Raw genomic sequence first — 7,471 nt, 5'->3', positions numbered from 1 at the left:
ATCCAGAAGCGGGATTGCTGGATCATACGGCAATTCTAGTTTTAATTTTCTGAGGAAACTCCATGCCATTTTCCATAATGGCTGTACCATTTGTGGATTCTTTCAGTGCATTACCTATCAATAAATAAGGTTTTTCAAAGGATATCGGTTCCACAAGCAGCTCCTCCACACTCTTGTGAGTGGAGCGTGTAGTTTTGAGCTGGGCAGGGTTCAGATAGGCAGGAGGGGTGAGAAAAGTCAGGAAGACACAGGTGTGACAATACCGTGCTGGCCCAGGCTGCACAGGAAGTGGCCCTAATAGATTGTCTCTCTGTTCTGAGACTGATCCCACCCACCTCTCCCTCCAACACACAGACCTTTTCCGTTTCCCACCAAGCTTGGTAGATTCCTGGCTTCTCCCTTCTTTTCAGAAAGGGTAGAAATAGAAAGTTCAGGATAGATGCCGTCCCGTTTCCAGTGCTTTCTCTCACAAGATCAATTCAGGGCACTGGAACCCAGCACGGGAGTGGCAGTGGGCGGGGGGAAGATGGGCAGAGAGAACAGACCTTACAAGGAGGCCTTGAAGAGTCAGCTCATTGTTGAGCTGAAACGTCTGCGTTTGGAGCTTGTGGAAGCAGCACCAGGGCTGAGATAACAGGGTGCCCGCTGGGCATCCCCCAGAGCACAGCTTCTATCGTGCAGACCCCTGGAGATGAAGGATGGAGGGGGAAATGAATTTGCTGGAACTTCTCACAATGATTATTCTGTGTGGTTACAACATTTCAATAAATGTCCTTTTTTAGAAGGGGGAGGAGTAATGAGTCATCTGGGGGACGTATTTGGGTAAGAAGCTGTCTCAGAGTAGAGAGGGTTTGGTTTCACTAGGGGGGCAGTGTGCACCTTTGGAGGCAGAGATCAGTCTGTCAGCACAGAAGAGAAGCTGGAACAATCCTCCTTTTCAGAGCTCAGTCTCTTCAAAAAATAGCTGCTTGGTTTAATATCATTTATGTGGAAAGGGACAGGGGGCTATATATATGTCTGTGTGTATGTGTGTGCATATACGCATGCATGTGTGGATATATATGTTAGTCCCTGCATGAAAGGTTCCTGGAAGGATCCAGCGGTATGTTCACACTGGTTGCCTCCAGGGAGGACCAAGTAGCCCAGAAATTCTTCCAGCTAGGAGATAGGATAGGCTGCTGTAAGAAGTGACCCCAGGATACAAGGCTGAAACAAGAGAGCATCTCATTTCTCTCCCACATACGAGGCTGGCATAATGGCAACGAAGTGTCAGGAACTCCCAGGCCCCTTCCATTCTGTTGTTCTTCCATTCCTACGGCGTTGCCCTCCTCTGCATGGACAAGGATGGCTCCCCACCAAATCTGCATTCCGGCCAATAGGAAAGGGGGAAGCAAGGAATTGGCAGGCACATCCATGTCTTTCAGAGGAGCCCAGGAATGTTCAGCACACAGTTTCTGCTCCCCTACCATTGTCCAGAACCCAATCACTTGGCCACACCTAGGAGGTACCCTCCTTAGTTGAGTAGTCATGAGATGAGCCCCGCTAAAATCTGGGGCTTTATTTCTAGTGGAAGAAGGAAAGAACAGGCAGAAGGGGGCAACTAGTGGTCTTTATCTGCAACAGGATGAAAAGGGCATTTTCACTTTATATATCCATCTTATACCTTTGGGACCATGTGCATCAAGACAAAATTTGAAGTTTGAACAATACATTGCATTGGAAGTCACAAACCGAGCACATGTGTCCACCTCTCCACTAAGCCATGGGCTCATTAGAATAAGTATAGGGTAGTTTTTAAAGAATTAAGTCATATTGCTGCTAGAAAACAAGAGAGGGTGGCAGCAGATCGGAAAGTCTGAGAAAATGCAAGAAGCTGGAAGTAAATGGGAATGGAGTCACTGAGAGAGAGCAAAGATAATCCATAGCACCAAACTCCAGGACCAAGAACTTTCCTTCTCAAGTGAGTTCCAGAGAAACTCTCAACTCAGACCCAAGAACTCCAAAACAGAAACACAGGACATCACCAGAATAACGGAGCAAAGGACTACATTCAGTACATGGGCCGGTAGGGACCCCCCACCTTTCCCCCTCCCCTACTCCCAACCCATAAGGAGAAATTGTGTCTCTTGGGTCCCTAGGACTCAAAAATTACTCTCCAAAAACTGTGGGTAATCAATCTGGGAAGGGATCCTAATATGGGTGTCAAAACTCAGCAGAAAAGTAGAATAGAGCTTAAAGTCTCCCTAGACATTCACAAGGGACATTTATGTCAGGGGAGGAGGGTTTTGCTCTACCCAAGAGGAAAACATAGTGAACTGCTCATTACTGAAAACTCTTCTTACGGTGGAAAGTGTGGGCATCCCCAGCTTGCAATCTAGAGGTAAGCACATGGACAACACAGCCCAATCACTCTTAGGTGCCTGCAGCCAGGCCTCTCAAGCCTGGGAAATGGGCCTTACCAGCCACTTAGGCAGATTAGTCTAGTCCTTCATTTACGAAAGTGAATGAACAGCCAGGGGTCACCAACTTGAGGAAAACCAACAGCAGGAAAGCTAAACAAAGATGAATAAACAAAAGGAACCACCACAGACAAAACAAGATGCAGTAGGGAATGTTCAAAAGGAAACTCGAAGTATCTTTGGAGAGATTTGAGAGAATGTTAAATCTCTGAAATAAGAGCTAGCTGCCATTAAGAAGGGAGCCATCAGAAGAACAAGAAATCATTTCTGTACACTTAAAAAGGTCATCAAGGGGTGCCTGTGTGGCTCAGTCAGTTAAGCGTCGGACTTTGGCTCAGGTCATGATCTCACGGTTCAGTTAGGTAGTTGGAGCCCTGAGTCAGGCTCTGCACTGACCGCTCAGAGCCTGGAACCTGCTTCGGATCCTCTGTTTCCCTCTCTCTCTGCTCCTGCCCCCCATCCATGGCCCTTAAAAATAAAAATAAACATTACAAAAAATAAAAATAAATGAAAGGATTGTCAAAATTTTAAAATACAGAAAACTGAAGGAATAATGTGGCCAAGACTGAAAACGAGGCTGGTTATCTGGAAGTCAATGAAATCTACAACGCAGGAAAAAGCACAAGGCATTGAAAAATGAAAGAATACAAAAAGCATACAGAGGGAAGATCCAGGAATTCCACATTCATTCATTCAATAGGAGTTTGAACAGAAGAAGAGAAAGGAAGGGAGGAAGGGAGAAAAGAGAAAAAGGAAGGGAGGAAATCAAAGACATAACAGAAAAGTTTTCTTAGCTAGGGGAAAACATAAATCTTCAGATTGAAAGGGCCCACCAGGTACCAAACAGGATAAATAAAAATAGATACTTATAGAAATTTCAGAACCCCAAGAACAACGATAAAGTCTCAAAGGCGTCCAGAAAGAAAAAAAAAAAAAAATAGGTCAGTCACAGAGGAGTGTGAATCTAACATCAGACTTCCCATCAGAAATACTTTTAAACTATGCCTTTAGGGGCGCCTGGTGGCTCAGTCGATTAAGCACCCGACTTCAGCTCAGGTCACGATTTCATGGTTTGTGGGTTCAAGCCCCACATAAGGCTCTCTATGCTGACAGCTCAGAGCCTGGAACCTGCTTCAGATTCTGTGTCTCCCTCGCTCTCTGCCCCTCCCCCACTCGTGCTCGCTCGTGCTCACGCTCTCTCTGTCTCAAAAATAAGTAAACATAAAACAAAATTTAAACTACGGCTTTAAAATTCGTGGACTATGAATTTAAAGCTAAATTATATTTCCGGCCGAACCAGCAATCAGCTGTGCTGGGAAACCTTATGATGGCAGCCCTCAAATGCACACACTACTCAAGGAGATACTGGAGCAGAGCAAAAGGAATGCAAGAATGAGATTTAAGAAACATGAGATGAAAACAAACTAATAAAGAAGAGTGGTAGCTGAGTAAAAGTGAGGAAAGGAAAAATGAAATTAAAAGGCAGCTTTGACACAGGGAATATAATCAATGACATTGTAAACAACTCTGTATGGTGATGGTAAATTGCACTGATCACTTCATCGTGTATACAGGTATTGAATCACTGTGGGGTATAACTGAAATGAACAGGGTATTGTATGTCAATTACAATTTGATTACATTAATTTTTAAAATAAAAAAATAAAGGGGGAAATTCCATTAAAAAAGAAGAGACAGCTTTGAACCTTAACAATTTCATGGTAGGGGATAAACTCATGGGTTTTCTTTATTTTGCTGTAGATCTGATTTCATTTTGTTCTGCTGTGATTAATATTTACATAACCACAGTATGGTAAATGCTATTTTTATTGGGTTTAAGTATTCAGAAGTTCAGGCCTGGAAGACTTGACTACAGTTCCGGAACAGAATGTAAATGTTATAAGCCACGAAAGTGGGAAGAACGTAGATTGTATGTACTGACGTGGAGGAATGCATACGCTGTGAGGAAGCTAATGTAAGGTGCAGAGTAATATAAATAGTATGGCCCCATTTATATATACATATATTGTCGTATACATACTTTGCATGCCCAGTAAAACACCTGGAAAACCTTCACTCACTTTTACTTCCTACACTTCTGTATCTTTTGAATTTTTACAAGCACGCATAACTTTTGCAATTAAATTTTTTTTTAAATAGGATACTAGTTTGAGGACTTACTTAATTCTTAACCTGCCTAGGGGACTTATGGTTTTTGGTAAGGACCAAACAAAAAAGACACTGAGTAAAAAGAACTACATTTTGTGGAACCTGCAATCTAAATAAAGCAAGGCAGAAACGTTGACTGTTCTAAATTTGTGAAAACCAAACAAAAAAACACCCTCCACAGACCAAAAACCAACCCCCCAAAAAACCCACAAAAAACAAAACAAAAAAAACAAACAAAACAAAAAAAATGGAAGATCAACACTGCCATCTGCTGAGGACTCTTTGGAGGAGTGGGGAAGGCTTTGAGTGGGAAAGGCTTTCTGTTTTGTTTTTATAAATAACTACCTTCTGAGACTAGCAGAGACCTGAAATCTGGTTTATCTTCTACCAGGGGCATGGATTCCTAGCAATATAAGTAAGAAGTCAGAATCATACAGAGAGATGTGTGGGAAGGCCTGGGCAACAGTTTAAGAAATAAGGTTTGTTCAACCCAGCAAAGAGCTGGCCCAAGGGAGAACATGGTCTCGAATTTCTGACACGGCTGCCCTGGGGCAAAGGCTTGGTGTGTGGGACCAATGAAGAGGAATGAGAGCATACCAGAAGGGACCTTTTAATAGGTATTCCTTCCAAAAATAACTTATACTGTCCTGTGAAACAGTGAATGCCTCTCTGGTCAGTAAAAATGAGTAAACAGAGAGGCAGGGGTAGCCCTCTATCCTATAGTCACAGAAAGAAGGGCTGCCTGCATTTCTGAGACGTTACATTACCTGACCTGGCGTGCAGGCATTCAACAAATACCTATTGGGTACCTACTATATGTCAAGCACTGTGCAAGTCCCCTTACACCCAGAGACACAGATCCACAGACTGGCTTTTGGAATAACTCCAACATAGCCAAGGCACCAAAGAGTCCAGGAGGAATCAAATTATATCTGGTCAGCCATGCTGCCAGACCCAACCTGTGTTTAGCAAGCACGGGATTTCCAGATCACACTCATCCACGCTCAGGACACATTCCTTAAAAGCTCAGGCCGTACAATCTAATGAACCAAACTCTTGTTCCTAAGTTCAAAAATATCAAGCTCCCAATAAGATCAAAGCAGATTTCATTCACTTCTTACTTTAAAAAAGAAACATAAGGGAAAAACTATATTAGGATCAGAAAATATTAGAACTGGAAAGACTTCCAAAATCATCTGGTTCACCAAGCTTACAAGCTGGGCTGAGGTCTGGAATGCTGTAAGAATTCTGATAGTGATTTAATCTGAAAGAACAGTACAAGAAAATAGACGTGAATGATAATGTATAGAATTTGTTATATCGTCAATGCTCAATAAACAGTTATTGAGAATGTAAAAATATTCTTTCATTTTAAATAATTTAAATCAAAAAGCCCCAAACTTACTCTTACCAAAAAGGTGCTGGGGGGCACCTGGCTGGCTCAGTTGAGTGTCTGACTTCAGCTCAGGTCGTGATCTCACAGTTCGTGGGTTCAAGCCCGTGTGGGGCTCTGTGCTGACAGTTTGGAGACTTAAGCCTGCTTCCGATTGTGTGTCTCCCTCTCTCTCTGCCCACCCCCCCCCCACCCCCGCTCATGCTCTGTGTGTGTCTCTCTCTCAAAAATAAACAAACATTTTAAAAAAGAGGTGCTGGGTTCTAAGGAGAGCCCACTGGTTTAGAAAAAAAAAATCAAGTGTGAGAAAACTACAGAGAGAAGGACAATGGAAGTAGCTGATGGAAGAAGTAAACAGAACAGTAAGAGGGAAGCCAGGGATGGGTGGGGCCATGAGGAAGGACAAAGAAAAAAGTCTTCTCTAAGAAAGCCTGAAGGGAAGCTGGAGGCTGGAATGCCTGTATAAAAAGCTTGCAGGCCCTCCATTTGGGGAGCCCATGAGTGAAAGACTTTGCTTCTATAAAGTAAGTATCCAGCTCCATAGTTACATTCTGTCACATCAAATCCATTCAGGATTCCTTAAACGGGATGCTCATTCATCCACAAGCTCTTCGTGGGGTCTGCTCCGAGCCAAACCCCCGGCTAGGCAACAGGGTCACAGTGAACGCCCCTGGCCCCTGTTGTGGGGATGCTCATTTCTAACTGCAGAAGCCAGCCTTGGAGCCAGTCAAGGACAAGGGCTTAGAAGGAAGCGTGTGCATGCTGTGACGTGGGCTTCAGAAACAGCGTGGCGGGGAGCGCTGCAGAGAAGATAGCCTGAAGAAGTGGAGGTGTGCTTCTGACAGGGCACCCCCATCACGCCATGCTCCCTGAGAGGTCAAGGGCCCCGCAGAGTTAGCATCCGAATAATCCGGATCCAATTTTGTTAGTCCTCAGGCGCTAGACAAGGGAAAGGTAGGAAAGCCCTCTTCTTCCTTCAAGGCGAGGAGGGAGACGAGGTCCTGAAAATCCTACTGGGGCTAAAATGGGAATGAGGGGCAATTAGAGGCTGTACCAAGTGATTTGGAAATGCTGCAGGGGATCAGTGATGTACCACCAGGCAGGATGAGCAAACGTGGAGGAAGTGACATTTGAGCAGAGGCTAGGGGAAGACCTGGCAGGCCAGAGAAGGAAAGCCACACCAAGAGGCTTTGAGGAGCAGGGTGTGCAGGGCATTGAGAGGGCAATTCAGTAGGACTAGCGATAAAGCACGGGGTGGCAAGACTGGCAGAAGTTCTTTAACAGACTAATGAGGTATGATTTACACCCGCCACATTGTGTGCATGGGTACAATGAATGATGCGTAGCGATTTTTAGGGTTGTATATCCATCACCAAAATCCAGTTTTAGAACATTTCTATCATCCAAAAAGTTCCCTCATGCCCGTTACAGGTTTGTCATCGTACTTATT

The sequence above is a fragment of the Panthera leo genome, chromosome D4 (assembly GCF_018350215.1).
Source record: "Panthera leo isolate Ple1 chromosome D4, P.leo_Ple1_pat1.1, whole genome shotgun sequence".
Taxonomy (NCBI): Eukaryota; Metazoa; Chordata; class Mammalia; order Carnivora; family Felidae; genus Panthera; species Panthera leo.
This window is presented reverse-complemented; position numbering follows the sequence as displayed.